Genomic DNA, 21370 nt, shown 5'->3' on the forward strand with positions numbered 1-21370 from the left:
TCCTGCCAGTGATGACGTATGGTGCAGAGACGTGGACACTGACGGTAGGACTGGTCCACCGATTTAAAGTCGCTCAGCGTGCTATGGAGAGAGCTATGCTTGGGGTTTCTCTGATGGATCGTATCAGAAATGAGGTTATCCGTCAGAGGACTAAGGTTACCGACATAGCTGTCAAAATATGCAAGCTGAAGTGGCAGTGGGCTGGTCATATCTGCCGAAGAACCGATAACCGTTGGGGTAGACGAGTTCTCGAGTGGAGACCACGAACAGGCAAACGCAGCGTGGGACGCCCTCCTGCCCGCTGGACTGACGACCTTAGGCGGGTGGCGGGTAGTGGTTGGATGAGGAAGGCCGAGGACCGAGTGTTGTGGCGCTCCTTGGGAGAGGCCTATGTCCAGCAGTGGATGATTATTGGCTGATGATGATGATGATGATGATGATGAATTAAGGTTTTGTTCTCTCTCTATTGCATTCCCGAAATTAATTCCAGGGAAACATTATATAGACATAGAAAGATCGAACCCAATAGCTAGCCGCCACGCCATCGCCACGTAAGTAAATCTATCAGGCAGATCTGTCGGGCAGATCCGTGCGTATATGGCTAGCTACACAGTATGGAACGGAGTGTCCACCAACCAACTATGGCATCAATGACGCCTGTTACAATAACAGTAATAAACAATATGTCTGCTCACACTAGCAAGTTTTAACAAGACAAGTGTATGTCTACTAGTACCACCTACACTTCACTCGAGCTCCACATACACAGGCCTCGCTGTTTGTGTGAACACTCGAGTATACTTCTCGAGATTGAGAGAGTGATCTTCAGACGACGTACATTTGGTTAACTTTGAGTAGAAGCAACGAATTGTATTTTAAATACCATTTTATGCTTGCATTATCTGCCCATACCACGCAAGGAGTTTCTTAAAACGTTTGGCCGATATTTTATCTAGTAGACAAAGTTGCTTTAGCGAATCAGGAAGAGACGAAAATATTCTAATGCCTTCACAAAGTAGAGGTGCAATGTGGTGCACGCGACGCTCCTACAGGAAGCGTTCCGGCGCGCTGCACCACATTCCTAAATACATTCTCACAATGAGCAAGGCTTTGCGTTATGCTACTGAAGCTTCGTGATTAGATTTCGATACAAAAGTAGTTCGCTTTCAGAGTCGTAACAATTATACTCGTTCAAACACTATAATTTTCCTGATAAAATATCATACTTTCATGATCATCAGCCTACATTTTTTCCACTGGTAAAGATAAGGGTCTGTTCAGTGCGACGCGGATGACCTACGCGGACGTATGCGAAAAGTATAGTTCGTTCTTTATATTATTGAGTAGTCTAGTATACCTCCATAAGTACATAATATTGTATTGAACGAACAAAACATCCACATAATGCATCCTCCAGAGTGCCTCCTCCGCAGCTCAGCATCCGCTGGCGCCCAGGCCGCATTCCCCGGGACGCCGCCGCCGCCGCCGCCGCCGCCGAGGCGCTCCGGGCAGGAAGCGCAGAAAAACTACCAGGATGAATACTCTATCTATATGACCGCTGGAGCTTCGGGATGCTGCTGCGTGAGCCACGACTATCTCTCGTTGTGTTGAACGCGCCGATTGCACGACCGCTCTCTACTAACTAAAGTTTTTCGTTAGTATATAGAGTAACCCTCCAGCACCGCGCAAGCGCAGCCAAGCGGAAAAACGAGCGAGTGTTGACTGTGGATCAAGATTTTATTAGCTATTGCTTGCGTTAGGATGTACAACTTGCGCAACTTACAAATACCTACAAAGTTATTTCAAATAAAATGATCTATTTCCTATCAAATTACATATCTACAAGAAAACTTTCGGTAGAGGGGTGGTCTGAGATGAGAAACGCGGTATACCGTATACCTAGCACTATAGAATGTGGGAAGGCTGTATTCTTCTTTGTCATTAATCAATAATTCTTTGAAGCGTTACGCATTTTACTAGGTCATTTATTTACATTAATATTATTTTAGTTAAGTATACAAAAAATATCAATCTAACTGATGATGTAGTTAATACTCTCCTTGTCACATGTACTTAAGCGATGAATAGGCTGTTAAAATGTTAAAGCGTATCAACGTACCAGGGTGTTATGAAACAAAGGCGGTGTTCTACTGGAGACAATTTACATAAACCGTCCCTCGATGTGGCGTGTTTTGAAACTATACAAGGCCAGAACGCACCCATAGTGTACTAGCACTGTATAGTTTAAAGTGAAAAAAATAAATATTTTACTTGAAAATACACAAGATTTGTGCGTACTAATCGCGTATACTTTCAAGTTGGGATTTACTGAATCGTACTTGAAAATATACATTGCTATTACGCATATTGCTTGATTGGCATACTTGTCGCATATAATTTATACCTACATTCTGATTCTAATTTACCTACTTAACTATTTCGGTAAATGTAAATGACTACAATTGACTTGTTCTGCCTATCATACCTATAAAATGATAATAAATGAAGATGAACAAGCTCTAATTTGATTGATTAATTGATATTTATAGCAATCATACTTGCAAGTAAGCATACCTGGCTAGAAAAACATTTCCTCCTATAGTACAGGCTAGACCTAGTTTAGGTGGAATTAAAAATGTAAATAACACATTCCTAGATTACCTAAGTACCTATATTGAGCACTGTTAAAACACCAATAACTTACCTAAGTTTTGCATGCTAACCTAATAATAGTTTAAGTAACTTCTTAATGTACTTCTTAATGTACCTACTAATATCTTATTATTTAAATGAATTAAGAGTAATACCTACTACACTCCTGAACGGATAAGACTAGCTTAATGAGGCCGTCGGCGATATTAAAGTGCATTTAACAGCGCATCAAAATATTATTATAATCAACTAAAATAGTAAATTTTAATCAAATTTTAAATTTAATGGTTTAAAAAAATTTGGGTCATTGGTGTTGGCTTTTTGCTACTTGGACTTATTCATTGCTCGTGAGTGTAGTAGGTATGTAGGTAGGTAGGACACACACACGCACACATACACACACACGCGCGCACATACACCCACACACTGGTTATAAAATTAATTTAAATAATTATTTGATTTTGTGTTCTATTTTTGTTTATTTACCAGTAAGGCCCTTATCTGGAAGAGAACTGTCTTCTGAAATACAGATTTATATCTAGTTCGGAAAACAGTGCTCAATATACTTTGTACGTATGTTTTTGGTGAAATAAATAAATCTTTAAATCTTTTTTTTTAATCTTTTTTTAAATAGACATATTTTTCATCAAGTTTTGAATTCACCGTAATTGTCTTTTATTAATTGTTCTACACCCTCTTATGAGATAATTTTTACTATTAACAACAGTTCTACAGTTTAATATCAATTTACTTTTTAACTTACGGTGTAAACAAAAAACAATGATGATGCAATGTTTAGAAAGCAATAGACTTATTACTATTTCGCATGAAAGAAAGAGAGAGCAACAATTCAAAAGGGCTACCTGGTAACTAATCACGTATAGTTTCAAGTGCTCGCATTGCCGCTTGGCACTTGAAAATATACACGATTAGTACGCAGTGGTAACTGCTGCAGTATATTTTCAAGCCATAATTTTGGCAAAACTTACTTGAAAATATACGCGATTAGTGCGTAATGGCCTTGTATACTTTCAAGTAAATCATGGCACCATTTTAATTTGAAAATATACGCGAGCAGTCCCAACCTCTGCGTTCTGGCCTTGTATATTTTCAAAACACGCCTCGATGTGGGCTAACTGCCGCTATAAATGCAGGTACTTAGTCCCAAATGTTGCAACACCGCAGTAGCTGTTTAGTGACAATTAGCCACTTAGCGCTTGTTATCTTACTCGTATCAAATGGTTACAACAAACATACAATGTTTATTCTAGTTCATAGACAAATCATATTTCATAACTCACAACGCAGGTATGTAAAGACATTTTCATAAATACCTACCTATAAAATTTTATGCATTTCACTTTATATAGATAACTGTTATGTTTAGGGTCCTGCCATGATTAAGTGGGTAATTAAAATGACCATGATACCGTAACATTGGGCACATTAAGTTCGCTCCATAAGCCATGAATCTCTGCTCGCCTGGTACCCGGTCGTGACCGCGCGCCGCAACATGAGAATTCTAATTTGCCGCAGTAATATCTGACCATCTATTAATTACTGGAACATTCCCAGCGCTGATAATAACTTATCTATTGCGGCTCCATTAGCCATAAACCATCTTCTGCATGTTGCCTGTCTGCGCCGACGCTGAAATACATCTGAACCCTGGACCAGCCCACGTAGACCCCACACTCCTCCCTGTAGGCGAGGAGAGTGCGGGCGCGCGGGGGATAGGAGCCGGTAATTGAAAGATCAGGGAGTGCTGGTGGTGCTCGGTCTAATATCGGCATCTATTATACCAACACTGTCGCAGGTGTCGCGGCGTGAAGCGGCGGCGGCGGCGGCGGCGCTGCCGGGCTTCAAGTGCCACTCTATTTGTTATGAAGACCGTTTTAAAAACAAGATAATGATTTTATTCTGATTGTTGCCTGGTGTCAAACATATGCAAAACTAAACTTGAGAAAATGTGTGCTTGTGTGTGTGCCAATGCGTGATATATATTTAATAATAGATGGCTTGGCTTTCTCTAATCCTATAATGCTGATCCTTTACCATGAAATGGAAGTGTTGTTCCCAGGGTCTCTTTCTGTTTTGATGTAGTCGCGGATAGCGAGTATATCAGCGACTCAATTAAGCTCTAGAAAGTTTCATTCCGTATCTGATCTCCATCCATTCCACTATCGACGCCAACTCACTGCCTTGGACCATATTATAGTATTATACATACTAAAATACATAAGTACCAACATGTACCAATTAGGTCGAACAACTTATTATCAGTATCCCTTATACTGATAAAAAGTTGTTCATTCTAAACTAAAATAAAAAGCTCTAATCTAATATTTATTATTTTCAAGTTTATCAATAGCTACTGCAGTATCCTCCTTTAGAATTATACAGTTATTTAGTGATTGGATTATTTTGAATACTTGGATATTTACATTTGCATCATATTTCCCAGCCCTCGTGATAAGGGCTTCGTACAGAAATACATATATCCTGAGCATAATTAATAAATAAATCAGCGGAGTTGTTCCAACTAGCGGACAGCGGCGTATGAATGTTAATGGCGCATGATCACGGCGACACGAGATCTGCGCCCGCGCAGCCGCAGTGGACAACTAGATTATATGTGTTACTATAATTATAATATGTACGGTGAGCGGCTCGTGATGGATTGCGCCTCGGGTGCGGCCGGCGGGGTCCGTTGTTCCTCCACACAACTTCTAAATCATAAGCGCAATTAGCACGGCGCGGCGGAATCAAGTTTCCCCAATGTACGTTGTACGTCCTCCGCCAACGAATAAACAACGCAGGTGTCCGCATTGGTTACAAAATATGACGGAGATACTCCCTCGCTCACAGTTCAGATAGCCTGATAGCTCTATTAGCAATATTTACGACGAAGCCTCATTATTATTATTATTAAATTCTTTATTGCACATAAATTTATTTGTACATAGGCGAACTTAATGCTAAAAGCATTCTCTTCCAGTTAACCTTGGGCGTTGTGGAGAAAATGATAGATAGTGCGAAAGACAATGAGAACAGTTTAATTCTGTTTAATATCTATTGTTTAACACTAGAATATATACTTACTTATACATAATATCATAAAATAAACGTAAAAAATATACTTATAAATACATAATATATATATACCTACATACATAATTTAAATATATAGTTACTATAACAAAAAATAATAATATCATCGTCACACTTACAAACTACAACAAAACAGATAAACTATATATTAGATCTGCTGCTGATTGTCGCTGGAAGATGTCTCGTCGCCGGACGCAGGTCCACAAGTTCCTACAGAATGCAAAATTTCTAAGAAATATCACGATGGCATCATCATTGCTCACCCCACATACCTCAACGAAGCTAATCAATAAAAACTTAATTAAGTGAAAATATAATTCGAGTCGGACTTGATTATAATGATTAAGCCGCTGCTCTAGATACGCTGCCTGCTCCTCGTGATGCAACGGATAATAATAGGAGCCATAAACGATTATATTTGAGGAGTTATAAAAGTGAAAGGTTCAGTGAGCGGCAATTAATTGGAGGATAATGGCGGTCTACGGCGTCACGCCGCCGCCCTAATTGCGGGCCTACTGTGGGATCGGTCCAACTAGTTCATCCTCAAATGAAACCTTCAAGTCTATCACCGTTGCAAGTTGTAAATCAGTAGGGAAGTAGGTACAATCATAAATGATATTATTATCAGAAGATTAATTCATTCTTTCATTTAAAAAAAAAGGAAAAGGCAAAGGACCCAACATCCCTCCCTGCGGTACCCCACACACTTTAGTATAAACCGCACGCAATGATTTCGCAGTGTTTGGCGTTTGATTTAATACTTATGAATTATGAGTAGCCGGTGGCCGGTCTCCTTGGAAAAGGCTCACAAAGAGACGCAGCTCACCGAGCTACGCAGTAAAACTCTACAAAAAATGTAGATTGAATGCTATTAGAACTAGTATCTTTGAAGCAATCATTAATTTACAAACCTGTACCCATTTTATTACTCCAGAATTTCAAGGTGGTGGGTACATTCCAAAATTTGTACATCAATTATAATTGATACTGGTGTAATTAAAAATATTCTAGTTAGATTTTTTGTGCCAAATTGTTTGAACGGTATTTATTTATTGTCAATGTTTTATAAGCCGTCGACGTATAGTGTTATTTATGTCGGACATTAAGTGCTAACGGTTAAATCGATTTCCTATGCATCGATCGTTTTATCGTAATCGATATCGACTCTAACTCGCTTATCTCTCAACAATAGACAGCGCTTGATTTGTCACGATGTTTGTGTAATGGAGTGCGCGTCACGTGACGGTGTGACACAAAGTCAATTAGTTGTGTCGTGACGTGACGCGCTACGTGCGCTGCGGGTGACGAGGGGGGCGCGGGGGGCGCGGGAGGGGCGGGCGTGCGCTTTGATCGCATTAGTTGCGGGACACTACATATTACCACACCGCGTCACTCCGCTGTCAAACGACATTATTTAATATGCATCCATTCAAACATACGAGCTACCGATATCAAATGGAGCACATTTATCGAGCTTATGATTGATGACGGAGATCTCGCTCGTGACTCGGCAGATATCGTAAACAAAAACTGCCAGAAAAAGGAGTCACCCGCGGCCGCGGGGCGGAGACCTGCCACCGATAATAATGATGCAGATAATAATCATTAAAACAGATTCGTACGTTTAATTACGCGCCTTAAATTTATATTTGGAGATTAAGGATTGTAAATAACTAATGGAGGAGAAAAGTAAGTGTAATGCTCGAGCAACAATAAAATTCCCTTCGATGTCGAAAGACTGGTTAAGACTCTTTGTACAAAACAACAGTGAAATGATGGGATAGAGTTAAGGCGATTAGTGGAGGAGTTTGGGCGATCAGACGCGTCCAGCGGAGGTGTCGCCGCGTCATTACGGCGCGTGACTTGCGCGCCGCGTGGGACCCGGTCAGCCCCCCCGCGCCCCCCACGACCCCCGCCCGGGACCCCCGCCTCATTACCGACTCCCACTAGACTCCAGCCGGGAGCTCGGGGACCACAATTACAGCTGATGACGAGACAAAACACATGCTCATCCGAAATAATTCGTAAACTGCTGACGCTAAAGGATTGAATTATACGGAGCTCGTGATGACTAATCAGATAACCGACTTGTTCAATTGATCAATGACATAAGCTTTTGGTTCTGGGTAGTCTCAAATTATACCTAAATTATTCAAAGTTTACATGTAAACGATGTAACACAAGTAACTCAAAGAATGTAAATTCGGCCGGTCCACCCACCGGCACTGGCGGGCAACACAAGAGTTATTTGTCGAACAACACGTGTTGTGTAAACACGAGATTGTTTTAGAACAAAACAGAAATTCCAACCCGAATGTGTAATAGTTTAATGGCCAATTAATTAACAATGTATGACACGGGCTTGCTCCGTGCGGGTCACGGGACGTGTTTATAGACGACAAGCCACATTAACAAAACGGTTCATGTTTCTGCCGGATTCTACCACAGCTATGGAAAGGTAATTTTGAAATAATAAGACATAAGACACAGTCACATTCTGTCGAGTGGAGACTAGGGAAGAGTAGCGCGGGACGGCCTCCGCTCCGCTGGACCAGATACAGGTAGCCAGTAGTAGCTGGATGAGGAGGACCGAGGACAGTGTGGTGCTCCTAGGGAAACGCCTAATGTCCGAAAAAAAAACGGCTTGATTGACAAGGTATTTATTACAAGATAGTGTAAGTTATCCACTGCACGACATACATTTTGAAACAAGACCTTTAGAAAAACCTGCATGGTGCAAGGTGGTTTATTGGTTATTAGAGATTTATAGCAAAAACCAGCTTAAATCTACAATGTACATCGTCCGTGATGCTGCCTCCTGCAGCCGCGGTCGCCGCGCGCCCAGTAACCCGATATCATTGGAAGCAATGAGCTCTAATTGATCCATTCAAAATTTTAAAGCTGATTTATGTGCCTCAGGACAATTAGTCCGAAATTTGTGAAACTTAAGAACGTGCATTTCCTCGTTGTTAATTTGTTATTTAGGTCACATTATAATTTAAGCGTATGAAGAATTTGCACGGCAAGTGGCCCGTCGATACGTGTGGAGTAATTTCAAGCAATCAGGCAGCATTCCCGGCTGCTCGGAGTAGGGCGCCGCGGCTCCCAGCAGATCGCATCGCGGCCCGGCCGGGCCCGCGCTCGTGCATATTAATCCATTCACAATCAGATACGATACCAGTATTGCCTCGTTTAAGAGATTTAGGGAGTCTTGTGGATCACAGATACAGCCGCTCGCCGGTCACGCCTCCGCCGCTCCTAGGGTGTTAATTACATGTTCTGCCGAGAGCTGCTCGGTGAAAAGAGCTTAATGGTATAATCGTGAATAATTAAGTTGGTTAGTGTTTTTGCTACCATTTTAACGTTACACAATTTGATTTGATTGGTTAGATAACGAGCTGTATCGATTACAGTAATATATAGTTGCTTATTTTTGGTTCACTGAGGGCCCTCCGGCTCGCTAGCGACGGCGTTGACGCGGTGAAATAGACATAGAACAGTTTCGAGTTACTATCGTTGATCACTTTATTTCCAGCAGTAGAAGTAGTACAACTGATATTTTCAATATGTTGGCTTATGCATGATATTATCCATCAGATTTTGATAAGTTTGGGCACTGAGGTTGTTGTCTTCTGACCCTGGACCTTATTTGACAAAACTGTAGCTACGATACTGTGGGTAGGTTGAATGATCTGTTCTATCTGGCTCGTTGTGGCGTGTTGCAGTAATGCTGTATAATAGCTGTACAGCAGTGGGTCCGTCATTACGCGGCCGACGCCGGCACTACTCTCATTACGAGGGTTGCGGGTTGCACCGAGCTCAGGAACAACGGTTCTAACCTTTCTGTGATCTAGATTCTTACACTTGTTTAAAAAAAAATGACCTTAACAACAAAACTGAAGAGATCAGGGCAATCACTGAGAGGAATATGTCGGCTCAAGCTTTAGTGAAACGAGAAGAGAGAACATTTGTTTTTTGGAAAGACCATCACAACATTAATATAAGCTAACATAAAATTAATGTTCGCAGCCTATTTTTACAGCATATAAAGAAATCGTAAGTCTTGCCTACATTAGAGAGTGGTAGAGCATTTTATGCACAACAAATGAAATACGTATATCGTACTTTAGTAAATAGATTGCATGTTGCAAGCCAGATCACTTCCAGTCGAGATCAGTAAACTTCGCTGTACCATAACCAGAGTGTCCAACAACGTCATATTCATAACAATCTGTGGCATTGCGACATGACGCTGGCGGCAACTGCGGCATGGGTTGTGTGTGGCACTATTAGCTCCGCATACTTACATACCACGTACCCAGATCTATATGGAATAACTACCTACTGATTAGTGATAATCTTACCCCGGGCTTGTCAGTGATGCCGAATGATCTATCTATACTATAGTTATAATAAATACCTACTAGGGATCTTTTAGAGCGATTATACCAGTCTTTAAACCAATATTTGGGAGCATAACTGCTTAATGGCGCGGTCTATGGACACTTGTACACTTGTACAGTGGTTGACAAATTGGCTGATGATGATTAATCCCAACTGGCCCTAGACAGATGAACTATTTACATTCACAGTACTGTATAGACTGTATAGTCCAACCATCATCGCCATCGCTAGACTAATGTAACTAAACTATCGAGTGGTTACACTGTGTACGTAATAGTGTTGGTCACTATAAGTCACTACACATGGCGTCACGCGCTCACTCGGCACGTCACAATATTGGGACTCGGCCGCCGCCGCCGCCGCCGCCGCCGCAACGTAATACGTCCAACTGATTTGCGATCACGCGCACTTTGCGACCTAGATCCATTAGAACGTGGCTGTTGACCTTTTCAATAGTTTAATGTCTTTATAAAGGTTGGAGTATATTTTATCATTTCAATGGTATTAGAGTTAATATTAAGAGGAGATGTACATTTGGGAAGTAATGAAATAAAATTGTCAGTTTTAAATGCTTACCATTTCAATACTTACATATTTCGTTTATTTATGTCCAAGTCAGACTTCATTTAGGTACCATTACATACCATACACTAATTTATTATCCACTGTCTGGACTGGGTCCACTGCTGGAGTGCAGCGGGCCGCTCGCCGGGTCACGGCTGCAGTAAGACAAAGAGCGCTCGCCAGGGCCGCGGCCGGTCGTGCCGCGATCACTTTCGTCCACATCTAATTATCTCCTGAGAGATCGCCGGGCGCAACCTCAAGGTCTAACGGGGAACAATGCAATCAAACGTGAACTTTTATAATAAGCTGGTTTAAAAGTAGGCTACTCTTGTAGTGCTTTGTTGCTGGTTGTATCTGCGTGGTTATCTCGGCACTGTTGGGGCGGCGGCGGCGGCGGCTTGCTGGTCGAGCACTGACTTAGCTGGTTGCGGGGTCGAATAGTTCCTGATTTATCATAAGCTTTTGAAAATCAGATTAAGTACATGATCCTGAAAGCGCCCAATCCTCCATCAATCTTGTATGTGTGAAGATATGAAAACAAAAAATCAGGGTTTGTTTATATATAGTGTGAACCTTGTCCACCTGTTCAAGCATGTTCTGTTCCCGGGTCTCCTGTCAATTAGCATGTCCCGGCGCCTGCGCAGTCCCAGGGAATGTCCCTCATCATTGCCAGTTTAACTGCATTATTATAAGTTCCGCAAATTGGTCGTAGGTAATCACTGTTTATAAAATTACCAGTGTCATTTTAAACAGTTTAGACTCATTATAATAATGAATAATTTACTCATACGCATCAGCCACATTTTATGTGATATACAAGTTCATTGAGGAGCTAAAACTGCCTTTTAATATAATGCATGAAAGCCGTCGTAAAACCGCAAGCAGCGCAGCGCGCACGCCTTAGATTAACGATTTACGAACAAGATGGTGTGACACTTACAAAAACAAAGCAAAAAAACTGTCTAATTGTTTAATCGTTTAAGTTCAACCGAATGAAAACCATTGTAACAATAATTAATAAAGTTCTTCAATCAATAAAACTTCTGACCGAACTAATTCAAAATATAACTCAGTTGTAAAAGAGAGGTTTATTTGTCGAGAATTTTCTTTGGAATTGACACTCCATCTAGTTCGTATTAAAATATATTTGGCGCACGCACATAAAAATAAGTTGTAACAATTAAACATACATTTTATAGGCGACGAAGTAGTTCGAGAGGGCCTTGTTAATGGACTTTTAGTGAAGTTTCGGGGACATTCGAGGAACAACGGTATAACGCGGAGGTAATATTGAGAGACTTTTACAACGGTATTTTGTATTAAACTAATTGGATACATCATACAACAGGTGTTACAGGTGGAACGACACACAGATTTTGTTTCTTTATGGAGTCAGAAACGGTAAATAACATAATATTACAACCATGTGCCTGTTTAATATTAGGTAGTATGAGGTAGTGTAGGTTTGATTACAGTACGATGTATATCCCTATACAATCCATATTTCATAATAGGTATCCATGGTTCACTTTTTACTATTTATCTTTCGCCCCAGTAGGTATCTAGGTATTCCTAGGATAAATTTACTTAATTTAGCAGGTTCGGTCGCATTCCCACACAACAGTTTGATATATTTGTGCCGAAAATTCATAACGGAGTGTGATTCGAACCGTACCCCCATGATGCGGGTTTTATGCCTCAGTCATAACATTGTGAACGAAATAATCGATAATAATTGACTGGTTTCATAGTTACTTGCACGGGCGCCGGCAGCGAATCCGTATTGAGGAGTCATTCTCTCTATGGTGCAGCACAACGGCCGGAGTCCCGCAAGGTGGCGTGTTGTCCCCTCTTCTCTTTGCCATATTTATTAACAGTATTTCTAATCACTTATCTTCTTCCTACCACCTTTATGCAGATGATCTACAAATATACAGCCATGCGCCTTTATCAGATCTCTCCGTTGCAATCAACAGAACAAATACTGACCTGGAACATATTTTGACGTGGAGCAGTGACTTCGGCCTAAGAGTCAATCCGACTAAAACCCAGGTGATCATTCTTGGCAGCCCTAGATTTATTTCCATGATTGACTTCGATACCCTTCCACCAGTTATTTTTGATGGTGTTCATATAGAGTGGAGTAAAGAAGTTAAAAACTTGGGGGTGTATCTGGACAGATCCATGACATGGAAAAAGCAGCTGGAAGTAGTTAGTAGAAAGATGTTTGCTTCAGCAGGGTCACTTCGCAGATTGCGGAATTTCTTGCCCACTTCCACCGAAATTGAGCTTTCTCAGTCTTTACTTCTACCTATTTTAGGTTATGCCGATTCTTGCTATCCAGATTTAACTGAGGAGCAGTTAAATAAGCTTGATCGAATCCAAAATATTTCTATACGGTTTATATTTGGCTTACGCAAAAATGACCATGTTTCCGACTTTCGCGCGAAACTCAAGTGGCTCCCTATTCGTCTTCGTCGCAATGCCCACATTCTTTCACTTTTATATTCCATACTCTTTAACCCAACATACCCCGCTTACTTAAAAGAACGCTTTCAGCTTCGTTGTGAATCTCACAACCTGACACTGCGCTCTACCCACAATCTCCGCCTTAATATCCCTCCTAATACCACTAAATTCTTCAGTGCCTCTTACACAGTACGCGCTATCACTTTGTGGAATGATCTCCCTTCAAAAATCCGACAAGCACCAACTCTGGAAACCTTTAAGAGAATGGTGAAGGAACACTACCTTAAATCAACTGTTTAGCTGTTATCAGATCATTAAATATGTATTATAAAATCATGTATGTAGGTATAATATGTATGTGTATGTATATGATGTATGTATGTATATGTTTATATGTGTTTGTATATATTTATATATGTATTATATTGTGTATTATAATACATGTGGTGGGCGTATGTACTTGTGTGTATTTTTTATTTATTTTTTGCTTAAATTTAGTGTGTAGTTAGATAATAATAACTTAAATTATACTATATTCCTTGAGTAAGTACACTGTACCCCTTTTATATCTCTAGTCCATCCATCCAAAGGTTGCCTGGAAGAGATCGCTATAAGCGATAAGACCGCCTTTTGTACCCTAGTTAAGTGTCTATGTAAAATTGTTAATCATTTCTTGGTGTACAAATAAAGAGTACTCTATCTATAATCGCCATAATGCTCAATCTTCAGCTGGTTATAATGAAGTTTGCGCCTACGCTTGTCCGTGACTCGGTCTGCAATAATTAATAGTGCAGCGGCCTGTGTGGTCCCGAGATTAATAACAATAATTGGACCAAGAAACTTGCGCTAAAACAACAACACATTATAACGAAAACCTTCCGATATTACAAAGTACTCAAAAATAAACCTTAAACGGTTTTGCATAAAGTTAATAGTGAGGTAAAGTCCGTGATATACCACCGTGCTCAGTCGTTAATAAGTTAACGGTGCAGTTTAAACAGCGAGTTCCCGGGTTCGACTCCCGCCGTAAAGTAACTGAATTAATTACTGAAGCGTACGGCTTCGTATGGTAATTACTTTATGTCCTGAAGAATGAAATGTGACTGGATATTTCCGAGATACTTAAAGGTCCCAAATGGTGGTCATTTCATTTTAAGAGGCTCATACCCAATGTTTGCTTAAACATTAACGGAATCTGACGCTATGATTTACAATGGTAATTGTGTTTATGGCAATTAATAATTATCTTTCTTTGATATCAGTAAGTTATTATTATTATACAGGACCTTTTGCTTGCATCTGTTATAGTAAGTATAAAATGGCGCAGAACTTCATCTGCTCGCTCTCTGCTGCGGAGACGACTGGAGTACGGGGCTCATGCAGACACAGAGGCTCATTATTTTATTTTCAGCCTCAAACAAAGATTAACAGAATACGGTCGGGACCGCTTTACATCATCGTAACATGCCTAAACATTCACTACACACTAGAGCGCGTCTAGGGTTTGGCACCATGGTGAAATGATTAGCCATTCAGAATAGGGTCTGCCGCTAACTGTCCAGGGTGCACCCTCCCTCCAGATTTATATATAAAGCACGTTGATACTTCAGTGTCTTCAGTCAGGTATAATATGAACTGCAAGTTCAACTGCCATTACAAATCTCAGTTGAAACCCTGCAGTGGCCGAGCCTCGACCCGCCTCACCGCGGCAGAGAATTTTAATTTTTGCAATAAATCTCGCATTCCGGACACGTCCATTCCGTACTTGATACTGCGATTTATTGCCTTTATAGTCTAGAATTTTTATTTGTTGCTGCTGTTATTACAATTTAATAGTAAATCGCTAAATATTACGATAATTTATCGAGAAATATATGTACACATTTGTATTAAGGCATATGGAGTTAAAAACACTATTTAAACGTTTTGTAAGTCTAGCCGTATTTCGGAAATCATATTGCTGTTATCGCTACACACGACGGCAGCGGCACCCGTATAAGCATACTACTACGACAGAATGATAGCATTATAGACACCTGTAGGAAATTGTTGCTCAAAATGAATGTGAAACCATAAATTTCCGGAAACGCGGGCACCGCCATTCCAAATAGAGCCGCCGCGCCGCAGCTAGCAAACAAATAAATCTTCGTCAATTATAACCTGCACTTTATATCTTAATTGCAGTTTTAATTTATCGTCGTGTGGCATTGTCTTCATTAAGCCGTCCTCTGCGGAATGGTGGCGTCCCTTTGTGTGCGCGGTCTGTCCGTCCGTCTGTCTGTCTGTCTGTCTCCCGGTGATGGATGGCCGCGGGGGTCGCGGGGGCCGGGGGGGCGTCATTAGGAGCCTTGACTCACTTACACCGACGTTATTGCTGGAAATAAACGTTATTTCTCTAAGTTCCACGGAATGGGTAAACGTAATGCCTTGATTTATCTGTTGGTTATTTTATAATTGTATCAATTGAATTTCCACTGTTTTCTTGGCCATAATATACTTATCCATTAATCATTTCAAACTACATCAAGAACAACACCTTCTCTTTTCTTAGATTCAGTAGGTAAGTATTGAAGTGTTGGTCTATCACTCTATTTATCTATACGAGGCTAGGCCTGCCCCTATCTACTGTTCTGACAAGTATTATTGTGCAGCGAGCGTTGCGGGGCGCGGCGCATATATCGCGGTGTCGGAGCACATCGCTTCGGTGCATAAGTCCGACGCGTGCTCGGAACTTCACGAGTAAATCAGGTGCGCGTGAACTAAACGTATTTATTCAAATTGTTTCTTACCATCTCACGCGCCAGCTGCCCGTCGGTTATAAACCTTATCTGCACGTTGCAGTATTCAATATATCTCGTCAGTGAGGCTGGCTATTGAACTGGAATGGTCGAAACTACTCCGAATGCTGTGCCCTTCATGTAAGGTTTGAAATGTAATGGCTGGACCCGTATTTACGCCCCAAATGATATATTTAGTGGTCGGCAGCAGTGATGTAGTGGCGGCCTGGCGATGGCGGGCTCGCATTCCCCGCGATTTAGAGCCGATTCCTGAAGCAGCGTGCGGGGCGCGGGGCGCGGGCGGGTGCAGGGCAACCAATGCAGTAGATCTGATCAGAAATATAAGCCGATATTTTTTATGAATACGTACTCCTAGTAAATTTTGGTCACCGAAACGCTAAGCTAACGCTACGATTTAAACATTATTTTTACGCCAATATATAGTATGGACGGTGTGTATCAGAGAGTGCGTGGTTGATGATGCGATATTGGGTTGTGCACTTCCCCCGCGGCCGCTGTTCGGTCTCCCGACAGTTGCACACTCATCTCAATGGCTGAGATAGCTCTGTGAGTAAGTACCGACATCTTATAGGGACGGTAGGTTGTTTCCACCAAGCTTTGAGGTGTAACGAAGTTATACAATTATTCTGTTGCATCCACTTTATTCTATATTTCATTAACAACATTAATTTTATATTTATTAATTCAATTAACAAATCAATACTTCACCTAAATAACGAAATAAAATAAACTATTCAGTGAATCCAGTCTATCATATTCCAATGATTGGGTCGTGGTAATTACAGCAGATTGGTATTCACAGCAGCCGCCGTCCACGAACCTGTAACACTAACAATTCTAACACATTCATTAACATTCGGATCACACTCGTGGCATGAGACGGAGCAAAAAATTATCACCTTCGCCTATTAATATGTAGCGAGATATGTAGTACAGTGTACTATGTACTATTGATACTACACACTAGTGGTGTTGGCATGTCTGCGACCGGCTAGTGATTCTGTGTCACCACCACTTCACACCCGCAGGGGTTCAATTATCCCCAGTGTATGAATACAATTATGCAAACGGTTATCATGGTGAAAATGTTAACCTGTTTGATAGCAAGATAATGTAATTTTTGCTTAAACACCTAATATATTATAGATTTATCAACCCTCTAATTACTGATATTACTTACTTATCTCATTTTATGAAGGTATAATTAATTGCTACCGATATGCTGACCTGACCTTTTTTTCCTTTTAAGTTTAGTATTTTGCATACAATAATAGTTCTAAAAGATATATTATTATTATTATTATTTAGATAAATTGCCTGTATGTTATAAAAAGTAATTTTTATCTTAGGTAAATAATTTTTTTTAAAATCAATAATTGTTACTTACTGTGTACAACAGTTACAGTATATCCAAATGTCAGTTTATAAAATATACAATAAAAGTATGAAAAAAATATACAAATCAGGAGGGTTGTTGTGGCTGTATAACGTTTCTCCTTCAGTGTAAGTTTCCTCTATAATTACTCGTACCTATGGACGGCTGATATCTCACATCCTGCATTATTACACACTTCCTAATTAAGTAAATCTTACAGCAGCTCGTTCTTAATAATTATTTTACTTTATAATTAATATCGCGTAAACTTGACTGCAAGTAATTATACCAGAAAATCAAAATTACGTATAAAATAAGTACCTAAAGTATATACGGCATATACTTACTCCAGTCAAGCATAAATTATATGTGCTGTTTTTTAATTATTTTTAATATGTATTGTTGGCAAATGCAATTAAACTTGTATTGTTTGGAGATGTAGATTACTACACTCACGCGCAATGAAAAAGTTCCACCTGCCATTGACGATTCATATGTCAGTGGAATTTCCTTTGCTCGTGAGTGTATACTATTGTACACATGGTTATCTTGCCATTATAGTAACGGTGTTCCACAGTTCGAACCGTCTGAGACGTACCGAAGTAATTTCCAGGATCCTCCTTATTCAAGACGAGGCCCTAAAGTGTGAGTATTCTGAGACGATAGGCGTTATTCATATCCCGGTAAAATTATACACAAATATCGCTTCAATAACGTTACTGGTTTCATTGACGGTTTCCGTGTGGTGTTTAAGTACACGCATGTAAAATTTTACAAAAAAAATGATTTTTAGTACTAAAAATGGTATTGTTTAAATCGTCGATCTAAGTATGTACGTGTTTGTGTATAAGCTCTTAATTTCTCAGAATAAGGCTCCTCTCAGTTGGACGAAGATGTTAATTACAGATAGCGAGCGCCGACACAATAGCTTCTTAGAACGATTTAGAGAAAATATTTATTATTACGATCGTTGCCCGGTTTCGCAATACTTAAAATAATATACCTTTTTATTTTAGGTTGATAGCTGTGTTTTATGATACCGCTATTCTAGTGTTAAAATAAGCATGCCGACTTTAACCGGTTTTATAAATAGTATTATTAGTTTCTCTAATATTTAAACATCTGTTTAAAGTAGTTTAAACTCATCATCATTATCATAAAAGTGCAATTGTTTTAGAAAATTCAATAAACGTAACATTTCCTGCGCGCATTATCAAGAAATTCATTTTGCAGTACAAAAGAGTTCAACGCGTACACAAACTTTCATTTGAAAATAACTTTGGTGTTACAAATTTTTGGAGCCTTGCATCGCCTTTAAATCTTGTAATTTCAGGAGTTACCGACGTCCAATACATTCGAGGTTTATTTATTTATTATATATTATAATTTATTTTATCGTTTTCATAAAGCTACATTGATTCTGACCCGAAAGCGAAGCGAATCCCTCAAGTACGTGCGGAGGTTAGAAACACGAGTCCGAGATATTTCACACCTCCTCGCGGCGCGGCGCTCCTGGTAGCCGCGAGGCTGTGACGAACGCACAATGTCCCGGGTTCCACTCCCGGCACGTACGACACGGCTCGCCGGCCCACCGCTGGACAATCTGTTCAATTTGTACAATTTCACGGCTCGCGGGCGGCAGCGGAGTCACCGTGAAGTTGCGATGGATTGGGTTCAGTTTAACAGCTTGTTCTATGACTAATAGGACTGTGGTGGTGCCGGTTCTCGGCTTGTAATTTAGTTTATACATAGGTATATGTGTATTGTGAAAACTTTTTTGTCACAACTCCTTAATAAATAGCTATTTGTTGCAGGACAAGGCCGATCAATTATGCACAAATAAGTATTTTCGTACTAATAAGTACAATCTCGTACAGTGGGGTTATAATTTGCTGGAGTCTGCGCGACACGCGAGGCGGGTAGCTGGTGTAGGTACATGCAGGCGCAAATGTCAAGAACGAGCCGCGAAGAAGGAAGGGCCAGAGTCGGTGACATTAGCATAATTTCGTGTAAGTAGCCAGTTTATGAATATGTTATGATTTTTTAGCGACCGCCCAAGGCTTTCCCACAGAAATCGATAAATTTTCTTAATTACGGAGTTTGTTGAAGTGTAAGGGAAACTACTTGCTTGACACATTAATAACTTAATTTATATTAACTTTCCCTGCACTTCCTTAGAAAAATCTCAATTTAAGCTTTCTTATAGAAAATATACCTACGAAGAAAGCCTTCCCCACTCGATCGTGCCGAGTGTCTTGGTCTCGGTCGCGTCCTGTACGTCTAGTATAGGTTGTTGATAGTTGACACAACGTTTATAGTTTCAGTTTTCTTCCATACATTTACAAGCAGCGCCTCTAGCGGAAACTATCATAAACTAAAATTGGTAGTATGAGTTATTTCAAATCGTAGTTTTAAAAAACGAAATAAGTTTACGTGTAAATTATAGCTTTTTGGTAGTACGAGTTACATGTTTGACAGATCTTAGGTAGTCAGCTTCAACGAATTCGAAAACTTTCATAGTTGTTGCTCTCACTGAAAATTTGTAGGTGAGAAGCGTTTTTGTTGTTGGTTAGGATCTAGTTAGAATTTAATTTGTGACTATCAGCGATCATATTTTGCGTGGCGAATGGCTGCAGAGGCAGAGGAAACCCTATTAACCACTAGGAACTAACACAAACTTAAGAATGCGGAGTAATGATGGCAGGAATAGTGCTTGTTATTAGAGATAGTTTATATTGGTTCAGTGACTGGACCCAGTAGAGTACTATGTTGGTACTGATCCCGCTTGGACGCTATTTTCAACCAAGTCCAATGCGACTGTGCCGTGAAATCTGCCTTACTGCGTCCAGGCACTGAACCAATGTATATCACCATTAGGGTGCTTACATAGAGATACTGGTTACCTGTATCTACCCGTACCGGTAACCTGCTGTTTATCTTTCAGCGAGTGCGCTAGAGCATTTCACGGTTTTAAATTTCTCAGTGAGCGATACCTAATCAAGTTACCGGTACGGGTAGATACAGGGAACCCGATTCTTTACGTAAGCACCCTTAGAAATGAAAAATAAATGTTTAAAAATAATCATTTATTACTTATAAATAAATAAATAAATAAATATATTTATTTTCAGACCTCATAGTCCATAGTAAGTGTTAGTAACAATGAATCTTAATACTAGGTTAGGCTAAATACAAACACAAACACATTAATAAATTTATTTACACACCCTATTTTGAAACACTGAGTAAAAGTGGCAGTTATATAGTTATCCATTACATAAATGGCCTAAATCCCCACGAGAGGACGATAGCGTCGCGGCGTTGACTGCCTCGGACGAATCACGCGTCGACGGGTTGTCCTAGGACTCTGCCTTGGTCTCAGTGGGGCAACAAGTATTGGGCTTCTTCCGACGACAGGGCATCTTGGGCTTCGTCCAACGACAGAGCGTCTTGGGCTCCCCACATGTGCAGAATAGGTCGTAGGAGATTCTACACCATGTACGGACATTTATTTATGGCAGTTAACCTGCCGTGGGGTCCATCGGCAGGCTTGTTTAGGTCCCCATTACTGTAAATAGTACGAATAGATTAGGTCTTGTAAAATATTATTTATTCCTACAATTTTGCCTTAAGTTATCGTAAACATAATAAGTATATAGGTAGGTAGGTACTTACCTTTCCATAAAATCTACAATTAGGTACTTCGAATTGCGATGCACTTGTGAGGATCATTCTTAATTTTATAATTTTTATAAATAAAAGCTTGTAAACCAAATTTCAGTTTGTTTTTGTTAGAGTCATTGACATTGATTGACATATATATTTTGGTTAGAGTCATTGACATATAATATACGAAAATCAAGACGCCAAAATGACATGTGTGTTTGCCCTTTCTTTTTACAAGCGCTAGAAAGAGGTAAAGTATCTAGAGTGAAGTTCGCACAATCGAGTTGTAGCATAAACTATATCGCATGAACTATAATCAAAAAATGTAACT

The 21370-nt window shown here is 40.1% G+C and overlaps 1 long non-coding RNA gene across 1 annotated transcript; it reads right to left on the reverse strand.

The window, feature by feature from the left end:
• Positions 1-20639: 20639 nt before the first annotated feature.
• On the reverse strand, positions 20640-21370 carry LOC119692452. The gene is made up of 2 exons (XR_007267790.1): positions 21049-21370; positions 20640-20941 (listed from the first exon to the last, which is right to left on the reverse strand). It is a non-coding gene; the product is annotated as an uncharacterized LOC119692452 (long non-coding RNA).

Source organism: Plutella xylostella, chromosome 25 (assembly GCF_932276165.1).
Source record: "Plutella xylostella chromosome 25, ilPluXylo3.1, whole genome shotgun sequence".
NCBI lineage: Eukaryota > Metazoa > Arthropoda > Insecta > Lepidoptera > Plutellidae > Plutella > Plutella xylostella.